Raw genomic sequence first — 22735 nt, 5'->3', positions numbered from 1 at the left:
TTCCCAGGAACACTTCTGCATTCCATGTAGACCCCAGAGACTTTTTCAGAAACCAAAAGTGGCCACTGGATGCAGTCCAGCAGTTTCTTCATCAGCTCCAGAGAAAGTAGCTTGTTTTCTGGAAAATGGATTTTTCATGACAGGCAAGACCTTTGGCGAGGCAACACACAAAATACCTCCAGTTCCAGTTATGTCCCTGCCCCAAAGTTCTGGCAATGCTTTGCTACAAATTGGTGCCTATCAGGTTTCTGCTGCCCCATCCTCAAGATGAGGCATACTCGATTCTTCAAGAGTTTGCCCAAAGTGTAGAGGCCATTGGCCGAGGAGCCATCTCCATCACTGCACCTAGCCACCAACTTCTCCTGCCCTGCTGAGGCCGCAGCCCAGGAATCCCCCCACAAGTTCAGTTCTATCACACTGGCTGTGGATTGTGATCCCTTCAAGTGGTTTTGCTGGAGCTCCTCTCTGGGCAGACCTGCCCCGCACTTATGGCCCCGAGAAGCCAGCAGGTTCCTCATATCCCAAGCCTCTGGTTTTGGAGAGAGGGCAGATCAGGGCAACTAAGTCTCTGCTGCTATTTTTAATCAAAGTACATAAAACAAACCCAAAAAATGCCTGGCTCCTCTTAAAGCCTATGAATATGCATTTAAGCTTCACGTGCTCTAAATTTGGGAAGGAGCGATGACACGTTTTGACTACGAAGACAAAGTCTTGTTTCCTTCATCTGGATTTTCATTCAAGCAGGCTATTCTCAAGGACTCTCCTGAACTTGGATTCAGCGTGCTATAAATTTAGTTGGTTCTTTTGAAAACCTACAATTGTATTTGGCAATGGTGTGCAAGACCAATTATAAGGGGAGGAAAAGGCAGGGCAACTCTGACCTCAAAAACAGCTAACAAAAAATATGAGAGAAAAAAAAAGCAACATCAGAACGAATTGTTTCATGCTCAATGCACACAGCCCTTCGGGCTCCGTAAAAAGGTGACCCTGGAGGATTCTGGGAAAGGCAGCTTTGTGAGGATTGCAAGAATCTTGCCAAGGTCAACTGGCTTGCCAAAGGGGGCTTGGCCAGCTCTGCCTGCCGGGCATGTGGATGGCACCTGCTATGCTGTACATGTGAAGGAGCCCTCTTAGTAAGCAAGAGAGACAGATGGAAAGGTGAGTCTGTCCAGATACTTCCTGGAAGAGAGGTTGTAGGAAGAGCGCCATGTTAGTCTACAGTGGCGGAACATCAGAAACCTGGTAGCACCTTTTCTGAGAAGAATGAAAATGAATATTAATAATTTATTCCGCTTCATAAAATGTGTTTTTCAGACTCTCTGAAAGAGCCAGATTCCGATTTGACTTTCTCTGCAGTGCAAAGAAAAGGAGAAAAGGGACGAAAGCAGAAAAACCAGATCAGCTCTGGGGTCAATCTGGAAAAAAGCCTCCTCAAACGCCACGGAGCATTGGTCAGGAAGGTCCCTGCCTCTGGGGCCTGAGCTGCTGCCTTGGGGGACTCCCTCCAGACCACCCAAGTGGATCTGCTGGACTCAGAGCAAGAATCCTCAGGACGCCTTGCCTTTCAGAGGTAGAGGTGCAACCAGACACACGGGCAATGCTTCGTTTCTTATTGGGGCAGCGGGTGGGGGGAGTGTGTTTGTAAAAAGTCAAGAGCTTGGGAGAGCAAGCTGGAAAAGAAGACAAATAGAAACACCTGAATCTCCAGGTCCACTTCAAGCATGAAATTGCTCATCTTCTAACAAAAATTCACACCGTGTCCTTAATGCTTGACCTCTGTCCAGAGGGCTGGAAAGGGGCCAATGGTATACCATTATACCATTGGCTTGAATTTTTAAAATTTTTAATTGATTTTATGGGTTTTAAATTTATTAGTTTTACAGGGTTGATATTGTATTTTAAATGGGGCCAATTGAATAAGTTTTTTAATGTTTGTTTTTAGCATTGTATGTGTTGTTTTTGTATTTTATCAGGCTGTAAACCGCCTGAGTCCTTTGGGAGAAGGCGTATACAAATTAAAATATTATTATTATTATTATTATTATTATTATTATTATTATTATTATTATTATTATTATTATTATTATTATTATTATTATTATCATTATTATTATTATTATTATTACCATTATTATTTTTTGCAAAAGATATCCACAGAAAATGAAGTTGTTATTATCGTTAAAGCTTTAAAAATTCAAGCGTATGAAAGTCAGTTTGCTACCGTGGTTAAGGCATCAAGCTAGAAACCAGAAGATGATGAGTTCTAGTCTCCCCTTGGGCACTAAGCCACCCGAGTCTCTCTCTCTGCCCTAGGAAGGAGGCAATGGCAAAATTACTTCTGAAAAACCTTGGCAACAAAACTGCAGGGACTTGTCCAGGCAGCGGCCAGAAGTCAAGAATGACTCAGAGCCCTCCCCCCCAATCCCACTCCCACTTGGAAGGAAGCGCTGCAAACGAGAAAGAATCAACATGTTTGCCGGAAACTTGTTATGTCTCGCTAATCTCTTACAATTACATGGGTACACAGTTGCAGGCAACCTGAAGACTTAGTTAATTTGTATTTTTTTGAAAGACTCATGGCAACCTTGAGCTCCTGAGTAGACTTAAAGACCGTGGGGTAAGAGGCCCTCTTAAAAATCAGCAATGGATTAAAGCACTGAATACAGGTAATAAGTATTTTTGCAAGAGGTATGCAAAAAAGTAACGTTCCCATAGGAGTTGCGTTTTTTGAAGGTTCATAATGTGAAATATTTAAAGTGCTTTAATCATTTTTTCATCCTGTGGAGTTGAGCAGGGAAGCTGATGACATCAAATTATTGAGGAATAAAGTCCACCTTTCATATCTGTCCTGGTGGATTTGTAACCAGTGAGAATTACCCCAAAAAGGAAGTGAGGCGGAAAGGAAGGTGGAGTTTGTAAAAGGGCACATTCCAGGATGGGGTTGTTAGGAAAGAGACCGGAACACAGAACAGAGCCAAGGCAGGTAAGAACCAGGAAGGACAATCCACAGAAGCGGTTCTGCATGGAACAAGGCCGTCTCTTTACGGAACTATTCAAGAGCAAGTGGATCGGCTGGAGACGGGGGAGCCAAGCAGGTACCGGGAAGCCCTAATCCTTGGGAGGCATGAATCCTGTATCGTGTGAAGACGTCATCCACCCCAGGGGCTGTTTTACCCTTCAGCTGTTCTTTCTAGCAAGGAGGTCACAGATGGAAGGGACCAGACTTCCTGCAACGTATTAAATGAAACTGGTGATCGGTCCAGCATGTTTACAGACCCTAATATATTTGGTGGGCAAAGAGATTAGGTACCCTTCAGCTGCCATAAACTCCATTTGGGGGTCACACAGGGCCTTCAGTGAACCACCCGTTAATTCCTCAGGATTTGCAGCATACATGTGCTCCACCATCACGGACTGAGCAGATGGGAGAAGTATGTCCTAGCATCACCTACCGTGTTTTGCTTGCAAAATGGAAGGGTAAAGCCAGAGAAAGGATCAGGAAGACGCTGGTGCCCCTGGATCTTTTGAGCAAGGCTGGTAAGTGACTTAGATCCATTGAGGGGACCCTGCTCTGACAGCAGAGACTCTGTTGTTCAACACCTGAGAGTCACATCCAACCTGCAGCAACTTTTCTTTGAACGTCTGCCAGTTTGCGAACTCAATTCTAAATGCTGAAAAGACTTAAAAAATGTTCCGTTCTCACCCTTTTAACATCTTTCCTACCTAAAATCTGACAATTTTTTTTTTTAACCGATTATGTTTTGTTTTACTGAATAAAACAAAAATTGCTACAGAAACTATCTGGGTGCTGTAAAATCATCACCAGACATTTCTGGACAGAAAGAAGCATATTAGAGCGGGAATGGTAAACCAGGATAGAAAAGTTGAGAAGGAAAACTGGGATGTCTTGGTTTTACCTGATGAACGCTGGCAATCCCTCCTCAGAGATACAAAAGGCCCATCATATCTGATGGGTTGCAATTCCGTCTGTTAATACAGAGGCTGGCGAGAGGCCCACCTTCTCTGACCTCGGTGGGAAAAAGGCCCTTCTGGCCAGCCAAGCAGAGAGCGAAGGGATGTGGGGAGCCAAGGTCATCCTTGGCTTCTTCTTCCTGCCTGCCTCCCTTGACAAGCTCTCACAAAGCACCAGCCAGGCAGCCTTCTCAGCTCGGTGACTAAGACGCCTTACATAAGAGAGCAAGGAAGGAGCTCTTGCTGCGTTTAGGATGCCCTGTGCACTTCAAGGTATTTCTGCTAAAGCCCAGCCATGCTGCCCAGCCCAGCCCAGGGCAAAAGCCTCTTTCGGTTGAAGTCACAGTGCCTCTTCAGCTTAGGTTTTGGGACCTGCTGCAATTGCCCGCAGGACAAGTACTCTTGACTCAGAGCCCCCCTGAGTCTGGCCAAGACTTTTCAGAACTTCACACAAATTACACATGACAGATTCTCCCTCTCCATCCTGGGAGAAAGGAAGGCCATGACTCTGAAATAAGGGGCTCTTGTAGGTTCTTTGGTGGAAGCATTGGCCAGCCAGCACACAGCACACAGCCCTCCCTCCCTCCCTCCCTCTCTAACGGGCGGTCCTCCAAGAGTCTCATTAAGGAGCAAGCCGGATTGAAGCTGCTCCTCAAGAAAGTCCCTCTGGGCCTACAGAGACAGGTGTCCTTCACAAGCTGAGCTCCTTAATGGAGAGGCCGATTCTAGGACCTGGGAAAGAGCCTGGCTTCTGTCTCCGGATAAGTGACAGCCCTGGTCTCCGGGGCATCAATCATGCCTCCCCAGGGCTGAGGAATGACGTTCCCACATTTGCATCCTGCCATCAGGGCCTGTGACACGGCTGACAGCCCAGGAGGACAGGTGTCCCTCTGAAGCGGAGAAGAGCAGGGGAAGAGACGTGACACCATCAACATGGGCTCTTCCTAAAGCTGCCAGTTCCTGCTGGCAACTCGGCCTGCACTTTGCTCTCCTCCAGGGCAGCTTCATCCTGGCTGAGAGGCGGTGCACAGCCCTCCCGTGGCTCTCTGGCCCCTCAGGAAACGGGGACAGCAGAGCAAGTACAGAGAGCAGCCGATTCCTCCTCTGCAACACCACACTAACATTCACAAGCCGGCTCCGAGAGACCTGTACAAATGACCCCCTTATCCAAAGAGTGTTCCCAGCCCCCCCCCTTCAGCTAAAAAGACTCCTAGGGAGGGAGCTTCACATGTGAGTAGCAGCCCTGACACCGAAGGAAAAAGAAAGCAGTGGGGGGACGAGGGAACCCCTACACACCGGTGTTGCTGTCCAGAGCCATTTAGTGCTGGCCCACCTGAAAACCATCATGGATCCGCTGTTAGACCCCTTGCAATTTGACTACCGAGCAAACAGATCGGCAGATGATGCTGTTAATATGGTTCTGCTCTACATCCTACAACATCTTGAATCCCCAAAGACCTACGCAAGGGTCCTCTTTGTAGACTTCAGCTCAGCATTCAATACCGCCATTCCAGATATTCTTCTAATTAGACTGATTCAGCTAGCCATGCCTGACCACACTTGTAAGTGGATCATAACCTTTCTATCAGACAGGAAGCAGCAGGTGAAGCTAGGCAAAATCATATCAGATAGAATTAGCACGGAGGCCCCCAGGGCTGTGTGGTCTCTCTACTTCTCTCTCTATACCAATGGTTACATCTCAAAGGATCCCTCTGTTAAAGTACTGAAATTTGCAGATTATACAATAGTGACTGGTCTCATTCGAGACAAGAACAAATCTGCATTGAGACAGGAGGTTGAACAGCTAGCCTTGTGGTACAGCCAGAACAATCTTGAACTAAACACACTCAAAACCGTAGAAACTATGATCGATTTTAGGAGAAACCCTCCTATACTACCACCTCTTACAATACTTAGACAACACAGTATCAACAGTAGAGAGCTTCAGGTTTCTAGGTTCTATCATATCTCAAGACTTAAAATGGACACCGTCATCAAAAAAACCAGAACAAAGAATGTACTTCCTGCGCCAACTCAGAAAGCTCAAACTGCCCAAGGAGCTGCTGATTCAGTTCTACAGAGGAATTATTGAGTCTGTCATCTGCACCTCTATAACTGTCTGGTTTGGCTCTGCAACCCAACAAGACAAACACAGACTTCAACGCATAATTAGAACTGCAGAAAAAACAATGGCTACCAGCCTGCCTTCCATTGAGGAGCGGTGCACTGCACAAACCAGAAAGAGGGATGTGAAAGTATCTACTGACCGCTCACATCCTTGACATAAACTGTTTCAACTTCTACCCTCAAGACGACGCTATAGGGCATTGCACACCAAGACAACTAGACACAAGGACAGTTTTTCCCTCCATGCCATCACTCTGCTAAACAACTAATTTCCGCAACTGTCAAACTATCTAGTAAGGCTGTATTACTATTATTCTCATCTTTCCTATTACCTATCTCCTTACCTTATGATTATAACTGCTGCTTGTATCTTACCATTTATATTGTTTTATTGATTCTAGGACACTTCCTAGTATGATTTAGGTTGTTTGCTTATTTAGTATCCTATGACTATCACTAATTGTTGTATTTATGATTTATGATGTATTTTATGATGATTATGATGATTTATCACTTGCTGCTTGTATGTACCCTGAGAGCTTATGCACTGGAGATCGTGAACGTGGGAAGGAAGGAAGGAAGGAAGGAAGGAAGGAAGGAAGGAAGGAAGGAAGGAAGGAAGGAAGGAAGGAAATAAAGAAATTTAGCTCAAATCCTCCCAATTGTGATGGCTAAACCAGATGACTTCGTATGACACCCTGACACACATTACAAGGCAAACTAAATATAAGCCCGTTTTGGGGAAGCCCAGAGCCTTGATGAAACCCAATAGAAAGCCTGCCCATAAACACTAGGCAGGGAAGTGATGCCAGATGCGACCAACCCATTTGCCTGGGAAAACCTGCCATTCCTCTTGGCAAAAAGCTACCAGAAGGCACCGAGGCAGCCGGCAATTCCCATTGCTCTGCAAAGGGTGCAGGGCAAACCACCAATGGAAACCCAGGCCAGCCCCTCCCTCTGGTCCAGAGGCTCCCAGCAGCAGAGAAAGCACTTCCCATTTCTTCCTTCCTTTCACTTCTGCAAGCTAAGACATCACTCTCCTTAAGGACAAACAAAACAGCCACCAGACTTTTCCAGGAAATCAGAAGACGGAATTACATTTTCCAGTTGGAGCTCAGATTCAAACGAGCTATGTTAGGAACTGATACAGAGGAATTTTAAACTTCTACATTTAATGCAGAGGGATGCCTCAACTTAATGACCAATTGGCACCAGCATTTCCATAGTTAAGCAAATGTTTGTTAAGTGAATTGCACCCGATTTCATAACCCTTTTTTTGGCTTGGTTAAGCAAATCACTGGACTTGTTAAGCAAATCATGCAGTTGTTAAGTGAATCAGGCTTCCCCCATTGACTTTGCTTGTCAGGAGCTGGTTGGGAGGAGGCCAAATGGGGGGTGTGTGTGTCACATGACCCCAGGACGCTGCAGCCATAATAAATTCATGCTAATTGTCGAGCACCTGAATACCGATCATGTGACTGCAGGTTGCTACAACAATCCTGTGTTGTAAGTTATTTTTCTTAGTGCTGTTGCAACTTCAACAATTGTTAAATGAATGGTTGTAAGTCAAGGACTATCTGTACTTAAGAAGTGTGTGTGCGATAGAAGAAGAGGAGTTTCAGCCAAAAATAAATGAGGAAACCCAAGAAACTGGCTGGCTGGAGGTGACAAGACCCTGAAAAAGTGATGAAAGCCCTGAAGCTGCCTGTGGATGTTGCTATCAATTAGAGTTAACTACTTTTGTTCTTTCCTTATCTCAACCGTTTAATTTGTAAAGTTTTTGGGCTTATTATTTTGTACTCTATTTCTTTGCTTCGTAGAATGGTGTTCCCCACAACAGATCAAAATAGGACGGGCACAGCTGTGTGCTTGTAGGTAAGACTACCTACCACTCAACAAGAGGCAGCATCTGGTCTGGACTGGGACGCTAAGCAGGGCCAGGCATGGTTAGTTTTGGATGGTGCTGGAGTCGAGGAAAGCAGCTGCCATTGTGCCGTTGTGCCAAGAGAAGGGCACGGCCATCTCAGGAGGTCCTTCCTGAGATGTTGGGCTTGAGGCAAGGCGGCCAGTCACAGGACATGGGCCCAGCTGGTCTCTGGAGAGCATCCTGGCTCTCAACTTCTGAGACTTCAGCGGGAATTACTCGGATGAATATTTTACACCATCGTTTCTGTATTTTTAACAAAACAGACAAAATGATCCCCTGGCTATGTTCTCCTGTGGAAGAACAGAATGTCTCCTCTTAGAGGAGCATCATGCCCACTGGCTCCTTGCACTTATCTTGTCTGTAGTGTGCTAAGAAGGCAACAACAACAGGTAAACAAGCGTAACAAGATGGTGACCACAACGGCGTGAACACGACGGAAAGTCAGCCTTGGGTGAGATGGGTGGCTATAGAAATGTGATTAATAACAAATACAATAAAATCTTGCATTCAAACCTACCTATCCCTCACTGTCTTTGCCTACTTTTCAAAAGCTAAACCTTAGCATCCAATAGCTGAGCAGTTTGTCCCATTAATGAGCAGGAATCGCTTTTGTTGACTGGTTCCCAACCTCGGGAACTTTTAAGAAATGTAGACTCCACCTCCCAGAATTCCTCAACTAGCATAGCTGGCTGAAGAATTCTGGGAGTTACAGTTCACCCACCTTAAAGTTCCCAAGGTTGGGAAACACGGCTGTGGTTGATTACTCAACTTGTATCCGACCATCATGTCTTTGGATTTCTGGTTGCTGCTGCTCAGGACACGACTAAAGCAGAAATTCAGGCCAACAATGATGCCTCCAGTGCAAAGGGCATAACAACCAGGCGGCTTCTTTGCCCCCTTGGCCTCGTTCTCTACCAAAGCCCAGCTGGTGAACCGGGCACCCAGCATCCTTTAGGCTCAAGTGGGAGGACATTCTTGAGGCTAAACAGCGCCAACTTGGCATCAGCTTTCTCAGGAGAACAGCAGCACTTCGAGTCTGAGCCGGCTGCCTCAGTCACTCATTGTAGAATAATGACTTGACTGACCAGCTCCTTTGCAAAGAATGCAGAAAAGCAGATTGACATCAGCTTCCTGACCAAGCAGCTCTCCACAAAGCCTGATGGGCTGATGAGGGCTCTGCTCCTAAGAGGCTAATTTCTCCCCACCCTCACCAAGACTCTTGCTAGGCTGACTCACCTTGAACTGCTTGAAAACTGGAATGACTCCATGCTTCCCAGTGACACTCACGTTGCAGATTTGCCCTGGGCTGGCATCCATCAATAACCCAGCGCTCCCCGAGACAGCAAGTGTGGACCATGGAGCCTGGTGTCCCTGCATACCCACTACCCACTGGGGAACCGTCAACATCCATTAGCTCCTTCAGCAGTGGGAAATTCAGTGTCTGGTACAAACGTTTACAATCTAGGCAGGAGATGCAAATCTTGGTAAGGCAAGATAGTACATAAATAGGGTCACTTGAACAGATTTGATCTGTAGGATGGGGAGAGAAAGAGTTTTATGGCAAGGAGAAAAAAATATAGTTCACACATGCAGAATTTGTGGCTGCCAAAAGTGATCGAGCCCTTCGTTTCTTCTTTTGATTCCAAGGAAGCCCATAGCTAAACAAACCCTCAAAAGAAGAGGGGCTGAACAGGAGTCCCGGCATGGAGATAAACGGAGCTAAGCCTCTTGAAGAACCAGTGGCTTTTCTTTCTCCGGAGCTACAAGGGGAGAAACCCCAAACCCCAGCAATCCAGATTTTAAGGGGAAAAATGGATTCCAAAATCAAGGAATGAGGTAGCATTACTGTGGTTTTTATCATACCACATCCAGATTTGCTAATGTTGTGGATGGTTTTGTTGAAACCGTTCAAAGATTCCTCTTTCTGCATTCCTCTTGGGAAGACTTCTGAACCATCTTGCCTGTCAGTAACCAGATACAGAAAGCTCGGAAGGCCCCGCTTGAGTTTGTCCTCCACATTTCCTGGCTTATGAACTAAACCGTGATTAAGCAAACTGATGTGGGAAGCCAGAGACTGCTCTTTTTTGGGCACTGTGATTGGATTTACTTTTAGCCTATTCTTCTGTCTACACAAGTGATTTAAAACTGAACAACTGAGAAGTGAATCAAACCATTAAAAAGTAAACAGTTAAAACCGAACAGAAGCATTAAAAAAGAGAAACTCATAGCTCACCATAAAATAAAATCATGAACAGCAGCAACAAGCACCAAACGTTAAAGGTCAGTGCACCAACGGGCACAGCCAAGGATCCCAAACTATGGTTTCTCCCAGCTGCCCGCAGAGTTGGGGCGATGAGCACCTTGTGCTTTTCAAGGACCAGGTGAAGCCCGTTTCAGGTTCAGAGAAGTCCCTCACCCCCAATCTGCCCCCTGGGCAGCCCTGCCCGCCTGTCTCCATTGGCCGGATTCAAAAAGCAGTTCAGCCTCTCTCCAAAGGGAGCCTTTCTGGACACCACAACAGATGATGCTTCAGCCAGGCGGCAGAGTTAGGGGAGCAGAAGGCAGGGACAACGTCAAATATTTTCATTAAGACTGAAGAAGAGATAAGCACGAAAGTGGGCTCTCCTGTGGCTACAAATAAGGAGGAGATTAGGTGTTTCTGACCTCATTTTTCCCTCCATCTTTGCCCTTCAGAGCAGAAGGCGGCTGGCACCATTGAGAGAAAATCCCATCCTCCATAAAAGAGTTTCAAAACCAAACATAACAATAATGCAAATTGTCAAAATGAAAAACTAATGGAGCAGAGAAGGAAGAAGAACAGAGGGATGCCAGGCAGAGGCTGCCAACCCGAAACGCTGCCCAGAGGAGGGGCAGAGGGGGAAACCGGCAACAGCCAGAGCTCCAGCAAACACCTGCAGCAGAGCTGCCTGGCTTTGCTGAAAGTGCCCACATGCTCTGCCTGTCCAGGGAGATGGCAGCCGGGCTCTCTCCCAGGCCAGGCGGGGGTGAGGGTGGGGAGAGTGGATTGCCAGAATACTGAAAGCGACAACTGGCAAGTGTGAAGCAAGGCAGCGGGTGCAAATGGTATGTGTGCCTGGTGTCCGCCTGTAAAGCCCACCCAAACAAGGAGCTGGCCCAGGCGTTTGGGCCTCTGGGAGGCTGCTGCTCCAGCCCAGCCCAACCGAGAGAAACACAGGAGGGGAGGCTGCAGAGGGAAGGGCCAACTGTACCCCTTGAGACGTGAGGCAGGGATGGGGTTAGAAAGGCAGGATTTTTGTAACCCAAAGCTGGCAAGCCTTTCTCTCCCCCTCAAGCCTTTACACCAACCCTTTCTACACAAGCACCTGAAATGGTCCAAATTGCACCAAAATCTCCTCGCGCACCAACCAAACATTCCTTCCTTCCCTTCCTACTGAAATTGCTGAGGCTTCTCCTGGGTGTCTAGATCTGAAATTCAGCACCAGCAGAAAGCTCCGGCAGCCCTGATCAACAGAGAAGCCTGAAAAGGGGGTGCTTACAAAACCTTTCAAAAGAGGCAATTCAGGCGTGTATTTCAAGTAAGAGACCAAAAGGAGGTTAGGAGAGAAGGCTAAATTTCACACTCACACGGCCTCCTCACACAGACTTGTTTTGCGAGAAGCAGATCCAGAGACAATGGCAAAACCGTTAAGTGCCCCTAGACGAAGGATTATCCCTTCCTGGGAAGACACTGGCCCAAATTTAGGGAAGAGCAACCCAAAGAATGCCCTTCCCTCCATGCCCATCGCTGGCTTGGCATTCAAGGATTCGCTCAGCAGCTGAAGCAACCGTTCCCATGGCACAGAGGGCTACAGATTGTTCAGGTGCTGCGCAAACTCTCAACTTACATAACCAGAATAAATGGTGCATGCCAGCCACATCAAGCCATGGTTAACATGAAGCAATCAGACACTCGGCCTCCTTCTCCTCTGACCATTAGGTTCAACCCTCCTCAAAGACATGTTCATGCCCCGTTTCTCTACAGAGGCGCACCCCAAAAGAGGAGGGCTGCTGGTTCCAATCAGGAGACTCACAAAAAGTGCAACATGGGCTGTATTGACACAACATGTTTCAGTGGCTCAATGGGAGGCCTGGTGACTACGCTCCCACGTGCTCAGCGTGGCTAATTTTAGTCCTGTGTAATTTGGTGTGAAGCGCCTTCTTGCCCGGCTGAGGGTTCGGCATATGCTGTTCATTCAGGAACCAAGCTAAACAAGTAATGGGAACCCGGCTACGGGGACACAATCCCTCCTGGGCCCTGTGAGAGCACGCACGCACAGCTGTGCCAACCTAAACCTGAATAGCAGACAGAAAGGGTGAAGACAAAACCGCTGTGGCAATCGGTCACATTTCACTGATGCCATGCAAGAGCAAAGACTCCTTGACCCTTTCAACTGCGGAACCTGCCTCCCTTTCCCCTGCCCAGGTTCCCTGCCCCAAAACAAGCTTTATGCCAGCTCAGAGCTTGGTGTCCACTGCCCCCGACTCCTGCCAGTGATACAAGTCTGACCAACATAGTTGGTTTGTTCATAGGGTGGGCCAAGCGGCGACTCTCACTTAGGCACCACCAGAGCCAGCCTTCGCGGCCAGACGCTGCCTCTTGCCTGCCAGAGACCCACTGCCAGGGCGGCAGCAAGCGAGGTTTGAGATGCTGGCAGAAGAGGAGCCACTTGACCCCTCCAACTCAAGGGACAGAAATGGTCACCTCCAGAAAGTGGAAAACCCAACCCAGTGGCTGGTTTCACAACAGGCTTACTCATAATAAATTTGGCCACGGTTTAGGGAAATAATCCAACAGGAATACACTGGCCAATTTTGCAAGACAATCTGTCCTAAAATGGCATTGCCCGGTGGTGGTTCAGTCCCTGTGTCTGCACGCCACCCAAAACAAGCAACCCATCTAGCCTGGCATATCAAACCTACCTGGGTGTTCTGTACATAGACCAACTTCACCCAAACTTGGGGAAATTCAATTTGAGAAAAATTATCTTACCCACTGATAAATACGTAACAACCACGAAAGGCAGCTTCAAAGAATCATCACATTCAACAGGAGAGGAACAAAATACACACAAACAGGCAGGGAAATTGTTAGAAAGCAACTTACAATTCTATGAGAACCTGGATGCTTTCCCACAGAGGCTGGGTTAGGGTTTCCAGCATGCTTATTTACTCAATTAACCGAATTTGGGAGTTTGCCTGACATACAGAAGATTGATAGATCAACCACAATGGCTATCGCTGGGTCAGAAAAACTCATCAAGATTGAAACTGAGAAATCTTAACTTATTATGGGAATGCAGTCGAATCGGTTCAAATGCTGAGCCACTAGGGATAGGATAAATCACAAACCATCAGATATATGCCACAGTTCTCACACACATTAAGACAAATCCAAACCAACCCCACATTATAACTTTGGCATATGGTGTGAATGAAACGCAGCCGTCACATCCCATCGTTCAGCAACTTAGTACACCAAAGCAGTTACCGTTCATCCAGCGGCTCCTGGTTTATGAGCTCAGCCCCGGGCGGTTTATTCAGTAAAATCGGGGTTAAAGAGATCCCGTCTTAGGAGGAGGAGGAGGAGGAGGACACCTGAGCCCAGGTCCCACGGAAGCATCTGCCCAGCTTCCTTCTCAGACCAACAACACGCACACAAAGCGGCTCAGGCCCTCCTTTCATGGGGGGGGAGTATTATTACAGTTGCCCCCCCCACCTCACCCCCGGAGCCTTTTCTGAGCCTTGAACTCGGCAGGCCAGGCTGGCAATCAGGATCGCGCTCCGCATCCCGCCCGGCCCCCCCAAAGACCCTCCCCGCCCGCAGCCGCCCCGCGGGACGCCAGGTGGGGCTGGGGGCGCCGAAGGGCCGGAGCTCCGGGGGAGGGGCCGCCCTAACGCCAGCCGAAGCCCCCTCCCTCCCCCCGGCGGACCCCCGGCGGCGCCATCCTCGGGACGCCGTCAAGGGCGCGCCGCTGCCCTCCGCCCGGGCGGCCCACTGACTTCCGGCCGACCCTCCGGGCTGGTGGCCCGCTCGCCCTCCGCTGCCCTGCCCGGCGGGCGCTGCTCACCTGCGGGCTCCGGCCGGGCCCCGGGCGGCCTCCTGCTCCTCACTGCTCGGGCGGCGGGCGCGCGGGGCTCCGCATCGGCGGCTCCGGCTCTGCTCGGCTCTGCTCCCTTCCGAGGCCGCCGCGGCCACTCAGCCCCTCCGGCAGCCAGCAGGGCGAGCCAGGCGGCCGAGGAAGCGGGGCAGCTGCGGCGGGGACCAATCGCCGCGCCGGGGAGGGAGGCAGGCAGGGAGGGCGGCGCCTCCGACTCCTCGCCCGTATCCCTCCGCCCGCACCGGCCAGGCCCAGGCGGGGCGCTTGTCGGCCGAGCCCGAAGGAGAAGGAGGAGGAGAAGGGAGACCCGCGAGGGTGACGGGCCTGAGGCCGCGGCTTCTCCCGGGGAGGCCCGACACCCGCTTCCCTCGCCGGCCCCAGAATAGCCGCTCCGGCGGGGCAGCCGCGCGCAGGGCCCGGGAGGGAGGACGGGGCGCTGCGCTCTCGGGTGCCGGGAGGCGAGCGGGAAGCGACGGAGGGCCGCGGGAGGGACCCGGCGCTTCTCTCGGAGCGAGGAAAGGGGGAGCCGCCTTGCTTAGCCGGCCGGGGAACCAGGAGCGGAACTCCGGCCTGAACCACCACCGGCGGCGGCGGCGGCGGCAGCTCCTCGAGTGTCACATTCTCTCAGGCGAGCGCCGCTTTCTGGGGCGAAGCGGCCTGGTTGGAGGCGGGGCGGCCGCGGCGGGGCCGGGGACTACATTGCACGCGCGGCGGAGGGACACGGTGTTTACGAGCGGAGCCGGGGGGGGGGTGAAGCCTCCGCGGGAGGAGGGCGAGTCTAGCCGGGGCCTCGGCGGAGGAAGCCCCGCTCTGCCCCCTCGCGGCCGGCCGGCGACTGCGTGGCCCCGCCCCGCGGCATTGGCGTCACGCGTGCGTCACCGTCTCCGGCGCGACCAGACGGCGCGGGGATTACGCCCCCTCGCGGGAGACGGCGGCCCCGCCCTCCAGGCTCCTCCCCTTCGGGACGCGCCTGCGCGATGGCCCCCAGACGGGCGGGGCGGGGCAAATAGAGGCTTCCAGCCCGTGTTTAAAAGCCGGTCAAGCGACGCTTCTCTTCGCTGCGTGTCTGGCTGGGCGCCGGGCTGAATTGAGAAGGACGCTGCCTTTCCTTGGAAAATAACTTTGTTTCCCTTTTTCTACCACTACAAATTTCTTGCATAAAGTAGCAGGATTAATGGATACAGCAGCTACATTTTGTAAAATAAAAACCTTGTATTGAATTCGTTTTATTTATTTTGCAAAATCTATCGATTACCGCCATCATTTTAATTGGGCGCCGAACAACAAGCCGGAGGGAAGGGAGGGAAGGTTTGGAGTTATCCCAGGGTCTGACGTCCCCCAGACGGCGTCTGAGATCGCTCTGCTTCAGCCACCGTGAGAAACGGTGCTCCTGCTCTAAAGGGCCTGGCACCGAGTCAGCTCCTAGCCAGGATCTCTTCTTTGCTTGCTTTTTCAACCTCTTTCCGTCGCTTCCTGTGTCTCTTATGAGCAGCGTCCTCTAGAGTGCAATCTCTGGATGGTTCGCTCTGAACTGGTCTTTTCCAGCTGTTTTCTACTTTCAGAACAAAAGCCTTTTGCCTTCGCAACTGGACAAAACTGAGCAAAGTGCCAACCTTCTGGATTCATCCTGGCCCAAGTATGTCCGTCTCTTGTGCTGGCCCACTGCAGAAGAGACTCACCTGGGCTCACCTGGTTCAAGACAGGAAGAATTTTAGACGAAACTGTCCTGGGGATCCTAAGTATCAAGGTGACCTCACTGTGACGTCTAGAGTGTATCTCCCACCTTTTTCTCACATCAAGTGCTGCCACCTCACTCCCAGGACTGCCTTGCCCAGCTGTTTAGGCAGCCAGTGACCACTTGCCCCCCCCGCCCCCCCCCACTCCTGATGTCCTACCCAGAATATAATGGAACCATAATCACTTCAACTCCAATTGCACGAAAGCGAATGAATGCCTTTCCTCTTCTCCAACTGCTGCTCTTTCCCCTCAAACCTCCTGTCCGAAGAGAAAACGGCTCTCTCCACCAGAGTCCTCTGCCTACAGCGGCAGCCATCAATGGAGAACTGTGAGGTGGCAGCACTTCCAAAGGCTTGAGGTATTTTCAAATACAATTAAACATTGTGGGGCAGGAGGCAAAGGCTTAATAAGATGTTCTTTATCACCTGCCTTTGGGGAATTTCTATCTGCCGATCTATCTCTGGGGAGAAGCCTTCTCCTCCTGCTCCTCCTCCTCCTCCTCCACTGTTTCCTAATAAAATATCCTGGTTACGTTTGCCCAACACCATACTATCTACTTATTTACTTATCCAACATATATGCTGCCAAACCATAAATAATTCACATTGGCTTACCACAAAATTAAACAAATAAAATCAGCAGATCAAAATAAATAAACACAATAGTAATGTATATGTAAATTAATTAACCAAGAAATCCAGCTCTAGCAGCACTCACTTAGTTCCCAAAATCACTCTGGAAGAGTTTGGGTTTCACTAGTAATGTGGCCAGCCAGAATATGGGAGCCAAGAGAGAAAAACCAGCCATTTCTGGCTCTGCCACCCCACAGAAAGTGGGAAGTGGGGTGCAAGCCCCTTTTGATGGTAAGCAATGTCAGGCAACACACACACACACACACACACACAAAATAATCAGCAAAATGCAGCCATGAGACCCAAGTAATGAAAGGGAAAAAGGTCTAAAGTGACTCTTCATGCCTTGGTCTCTTCTCTCCTAGATTACTGCAGCATCCTCTACACGGGGCTGCCTTTGGAGGCCACCCGAGTTACAACTGGCCCAGAATGTGGCAGCACATGCAGTGAAGGGGTTTCCTCATGTACCCATGTGGGTACATTACACCCCTGTTGTGTGAGCTGGACAGGCTCCCAGAACCTTCCAGGTGCAATTCAAGATGCTGGCTATGACAGTAAAGTAGGGCTCTCCAAGCTTGACAACTTTAAGACTTGTGGGCTTCAACTCGCGGAATTCCTGAACTGGCTAAAGAATTCTGGAAATCAAAATCCACAAGTCAATGGCAGTTTTCCCAACCTTCCTCTCAGTGCCTTCCCTCTTGTCCACATAAGAGAAATTGGGAGAGGTCAGTTGCAGGTGCTTTGCTGGGCACACACAGACCCCAGCTTCCTATATTCAAACCCTCTCATGAAACCCAGTTTTGCACTTGTCCCCGGTCACTCAGCCCCCTTCATTCTTTCCTCCCCTTTTCTTTCTGCATCAGCTGTTTTTGAGGTTCTCTTGTATATCCCCACCTCTCGCTTCCCTCTAGCAAAGTGGGACAATGATACCCAGCCATTTTCACCTCTTTGCACACGTATTTGTTGCTAGGAGGAGCAGACCATATTTGTCCTCCTGGAAGTGTCTTTAGGCACTATCCCTTCCTCAATATACACACTCTAGAAATGTAAGCATGTGCTCTAGTTTCCACCATTTATGAATAACGTTCAATTTCTTGCTCTATTTTTGCCCAGCAAACGCAGCTGCTTTGATCTTCCATACATTCATTTTCAAAGCTGTAGTTGTCACTCGTACAGTATAAAATGGCTTCTCAGCCAAGAGCACAGCTTCGTCTGCTTACACTTTCCCATGTGCAACCAACAAAATTCTACCCCCTCCCCTCTCTTGCTGGTCAGAATGCCTTTTACTCTCATTCAGGTCAGGGTCAGCTTAGAGACTGGCCCATAGAGGGGAGAGAAGGAACCTGAAGCAGAAGAGCCTTGGGCGAAGGTCCCCAGGGACTGGGGAGGGAGGGAGGGTGGGTGAGGGCTGTACGCGGCTGAAGTTCCAGGTCATCCTAGAGCAGGTCCAGAACGGCAAGTGGGGAGAAATACTTGGGGAGAAGAGGCAACTCTAGGGAGACATCAAAGCTGCCAGAGCTGACGTCTAGAAAATGGGGCGTTCAGATTTGTTCCAAAAGGCAGGACTAGAAACAAGGAAGCACCTGGTTGGATATCAGCTGTCCAGGGGTAGAGCACTCAGGACAGGGGAGGATCGCCTTCGATGGAGGTGCTTATATCCCCATGGTGGGGTGTGGGGTATGGATTCCTGGGCAGACTGGATGGCCTCCAAGATTCCCTCCAACCAGTACTGGGTTGCCCCCGGCTCAGACCGGTTCGCAAAAACCGGCAGGAGGCTCCGCCCACTGACCCGGATGTCATCATAGGTGATCTGCGCATGCAGAAGCGCGGGCGCGATGTGAACCAGTAGTAAAGGTAAGTAGAACCCACCCCTGCCTCCAACCCTTATCTATGGGGTCATGTAGCTGTGACCCTGACTAAATTGTATTGTGATCTGCATAAATGCTAAAACAGTACGAGATGGAGGGGACTCTTTATCCTGCAATAAGAGGCAAGCCGTAAGGAAAAGTGCTTGTTTTCACAGACAGACAAGCGGCCTTTTCTGAGCTTGTCCTCTTTGCTCCTCTTCCTTGCGAAATCACGATGGAAGCTGACCTTCGTCATTGCTTTGTTCAGTCAAGGTCTCCACTTCATGCTTCTTAGTAACATGGAGAATAATGTCGTGATTGGCTTATTGGCCAGTCATATCTGCGCTACGCATGATTCCCTGCCAGTATTAAGAACAGCACAATTTTGGCCACAATTTCAAAAAAGCCAGCAAGGTACACTTTTACCTCCTCAAGCCCCCTCACTCTGTTCTAAGCAAGCCAGGATCGCTAATGTCCAGAATAAGCCTGCATGCCAGTGCCTGAATTCTCATTAGGCAGGAAGGGGGCTGGAGGCTGGGGGGCTTTGCATGACTTACATCATAAGTAACCGCCTAAGCCCAATTTTGGGGAAGTTGAGGACACGCAGATCCATTAATGAATCCATCCATGTTGAACATGTCTGACACCCTTGGCTGGTTATCTGAGATCCCACAGACGCCCTGGCTGGCAAGGGGGTCCCCCAGGGTCTTTCTCAGCCTGAATTAGTGGGAAAAGAACATTGGACCTTTAAGCCCCCAGAGGTGGAAGAGCAAGACCAGCTAGGGATTTGGGGAGCCCTTGCGTCCTTGCTGGGGAGGCAACACCATGCAACATCAACAAAATGAAGGAGGGGGGGCAGGAAAATGTCCCCCACCTCTTCTGCTCCTTCCCTTGATGCCCATGTGTAAAGTAGCTCCCTGGGAGGGGCCAAGAGAGGACAAGGGAGGGAGGGAGGGGACGGTGGGCAGCAGCTCCCGGCCTTGAACTCTGCACTTGCCTATGGGTGGTATCTTATCCCCCCCTTCTTAAAAGCCCCCCCTTCTCCCTCAGTTTGCAACATGACCCTGGATGAAACTCAACTGGCTTTACCCGGCTGCGGTTGCCAAGGCAATCAGATGTCGCCCTGGCAACCATAACCACCTTACGTTTGTTAATTTGAAGAAGGTTCACTGTCTAAGAAAGGAAATTGCTTTGGACAGTTATGCCAGTGTAGAAAGGGGAGGGGCCGGCATCCCACCACCACAACGACCATGGGGCAAAGTTCTGATATGTTTCCCGCAGGAGACCAGAGCGGGGCTGGCCGGGGATGCCAGTGCCTGCACGATATGGCACCTCCTCTGCCACACAGCCCCAACCAAGGGGAGGAAGGTGGAGTAAGGCCACTCCATTGGGGACCAGCCGGGAGCTTCAGAAGAGCTTTCGTCAGACGGCCACGGTCTGTCCACAGTTCTACCACGGTTCTGAGGGCTCTCCGAGAGGCAAAGAACCATCACGGTGGGAGTTGAGTGCGACTTGCAAGGCCGCAGCATTTGAATTGAAGGCCAGGCTGCTGCCCAGGGTCCTCAGGACTCTCTCTAGAAAGAAGGACCTCCAACTGAGCTGACCCACTCCTCGGTTGCAAGCAGCTCAGCTCCAAGATGGGAAGAAATCCTTTGGCTTGCATTCTTTCAGGAAAGGATCGGGAAGCCAAACATAAACAAGACACCCACATCCCAACACCAGAAACCACAATGGGAACAAATTGCTATTTAGCTCCCTCTTGCATCGTTAATATCCATAACCTTGAAACTACGAGGACCGTGATGGCAAACCTATGGCACATGTGCCACAGGTGGCATGTGGAGCCATCTCTGCCGGGACGCAAGCTGACACCCAGGTCAGCTTCACTGTGCATGCCCACGCACCTCCTGCCGGGAGATGCGCACACATGTGTGGGGGATGGGGGCTTGTGCGCATATGCGCTGGGGTGGGGGGGTTGCGGTGCCCCCCCCGTGGCCCATTTTTGGGCCCAGGAGGCTTCAGGGTGGCCTGCTAGCACCACAACGGGGGTCATGTGCACATGTACGAGGAACAAGGGGAGTACGGGAGGGGGCGCGTGCATGCACAGGGGCGGGGCCTGCGGGGTGGCATTTTATTATAGGTGTCGGCATGCGTGTGCACACTTTTGCATGCGTGTGCTTTCGGCACCTGAGGAAAAAAAGGTTCTCCATAACTGTTAGTAGGAGCAGCCATGGCTGTTTCCAGAGAAGGGGGGTCCCAACATCCATGTACTCCGCCAGCGGGTAGCAATGGGGTGTGTGTGCTCCCTTTGCAATAGTAGCTGGCCTGCAGCCAGATCTGCCAGGGATAAAGCTGAATGGTCCAAGGTAGCCTTTTTATTTCCTCACCTGTCATGGTGTGTGGGGGGGGTGTCCTTGCCCTCTGGCCCTGCAGGGGCTTCCCTGCTACAAAGTGGGGGCAGACCTCTTACCTCCTCAAGGCCACTTAAAGAGACCTCAGGGAAGGAGCTGATGAAATGCCAGTCAAACTCCCTGCAATCTTAACATGATGCCATAATGCTGAATTTTGGTTAGGGCTGCCAGGATCAGCACCAGTCGTGTGGAGCTGCTTTTCTGGACCATCTTGGCTCAGAAGATGCTGTCATTTCACTGGCCAGTTGCACATCTGGCTGCTTGACCCTTTCCATGGTCAGCCTTTCCGGGATCGACATCTTGACCACCACACACAAGGCAGCCCTTGCAGGCCATCCTGGGGTCACTGAACTGAGAGAGCATCAGTGAGCCTCATCAGCCCCCTTGTAGGGCTCCAAGCTTTCCTGGGCCCCCCTCTTTCTCCCTGCCCCTTCTGCTCTGACTGGCCGAGCCACACAGGCCACAGATGCCCCGTTCTCCTGCCAGGGCTCTGCAGTCCTGGACGGCCAAGTCACATGGGGGCCCAGCCAGCTAGGGGTTGAAGGGAACCTCTGCTTCCCGGCCTGCCTCCCCTCCAGGCCCTGCCCATCAGTCGGAAAGAATGCAGAACAGTCTTCCAAGAAACAGGAGGGTTGGGGCCGCCTGGCTCGGGGCTTCCTCCGCTCAGAATGTCCCTTTTGCTATGTGGGAAGAGCCTCCTCTGCTGCTGCCCAGCTCCAGGGGCAGGAGAGAAACCTCCGAGGTGGTCTGTGCAGCTGAAGGACAGGACAAGAACTGGACATTCAAGCTGGTCTTCGGTTTCTAAGATTTGCAGGCACTGAAGGGTCCACCGAAGCCCCTCTTACCCTCAGCGTGGCCAAGGGGAAGTCCCAGACTGGCAGACCGAAGCAGGAAAAGGCCTGTGCCAACCTTGGGAAAGGCCTGAAGGCACCACGGCTTGACCAAATAGATGGGCAGAGGCAGACGGGCCTCTGGCCATCCTTAGCATCTTCTGTGACCCTTTGCATTTGTGGGGCTTTCTCGGTGCTCCCCTTTCAGACTCACACTCAACTGCCCACCGTGCAGGCAAATCAAGCTGGCTTGGGTGGGTGGGGGGTGTCGCATGGCAACTGCAATGCTTCTCCAACTGTTATATCTTTTGCCCACAATTCCCTATAAATATTAATCCCCCACCCCAAAAGGAAACAAAAGGATTTTGGTTTTAGCCTATGAAACTCACCACCAGATGTGGGCTTCTGCTCCAAAGGCTTTGATGGGAGCAGTATGGGATCCACTCCCATCAATGGGATCAGGTTAAGTGATTGGTGGAGGCCTCCCTGTGGCCAAGGGCAGGTCCTTCTTCCAAGCAGCCCACATGGCACTTCTTGGGCACCTCAGGGAGCTTTCCTGGACCCCGCCATGGGTGGGCCAGGCTGGGTGTCTCCCCCTCCTCACCTATGGCCACTACCTCTGCCTGCCCCCTTTTCTGGCTTCCCTTGGAAACAGCGCCACCTAATGGGCACATCGCCCCTGGCAGTGTTGTCCCCCAGGTGTAGGCCACTTGTTACAGTCAAAGCTTGGGAGTATTAGAAGATACAACTTGGTTTGTTTAATGTTGCGGCCTTTTGATATTGCTAGGAAATTAACAGAGAAACGGGAAGGGAAGAGGCACAATTTGCCCTCCCTACCCGCCTCTTCTGTTTCCCAAATCAATTAGGTATTCTTTTTACCAAAAGCCTTTTTAAAAAATTACCGGTGTCTCTCAATAACAGAAATACCATTCAGGGAATCTTTTCATATTTCTGTCATTTCTTTAAGTCCCCGTGTTTTCCTTATCTGCTAGATTTGGTTTCTTTGATTAGATTTTTCTGTTTTCAATTATTAAGTTTAAGTTCTACATTTTAACTGTGAATTGTATGAATTATGAGAATCCTGGTGTACAAAACATAAAACAGAACTCCTTCAGTTACACCCATAGCAATTT

General features: G+C 50.4%; 1 protein-coding gene across 9 annotated transcripts in view; it reads right to left on the bottom strand.

Annotated features, from left to right (window-relative positions):
* Positions 1 to 14385, bottom strand: part of MEF2D (myocyte enhancer factor 2D) — a 93195-nt gene extending 78810 nt beyond the window's left edge. For 3 of the 9 annotated variants that reach the window (XM_058160011.1, XM_058160012.1, XM_058160018.1), the window contains exon 1: positions 14116 to 14273. The gene's annotated coding sequence lies outside the window, so the exon portion shown is untranslated. Of the gene's footprint in view, positions 1 to 14115 lie in introns of all 9 variants that reach the window. The other 6 variants (XM_058160014.1, XM_058160022.1, XM_058160013.1 and 3 more) reach the window with 6 other exon arrangements.
* Positions 14386 to 22735: the final 8350 nt, after the last annotated feature.

The sequence above is a fragment of the Ahaetulla prasina genome, chromosome 17 (genome assembly GCF_028640845.1).
Source record: "Ahaetulla prasina isolate Xishuangbanna chromosome 17, ASM2864084v1, whole genome shotgun sequence".
Lineage (NCBI taxonomy): Eukaryota > Metazoa > Chordata > Lepidosauria > Squamata > Colubridae > Ahaetulla > Ahaetulla prasina.
This window is presented reverse-complemented; position numbering and strand designations above follow the sequence as displayed.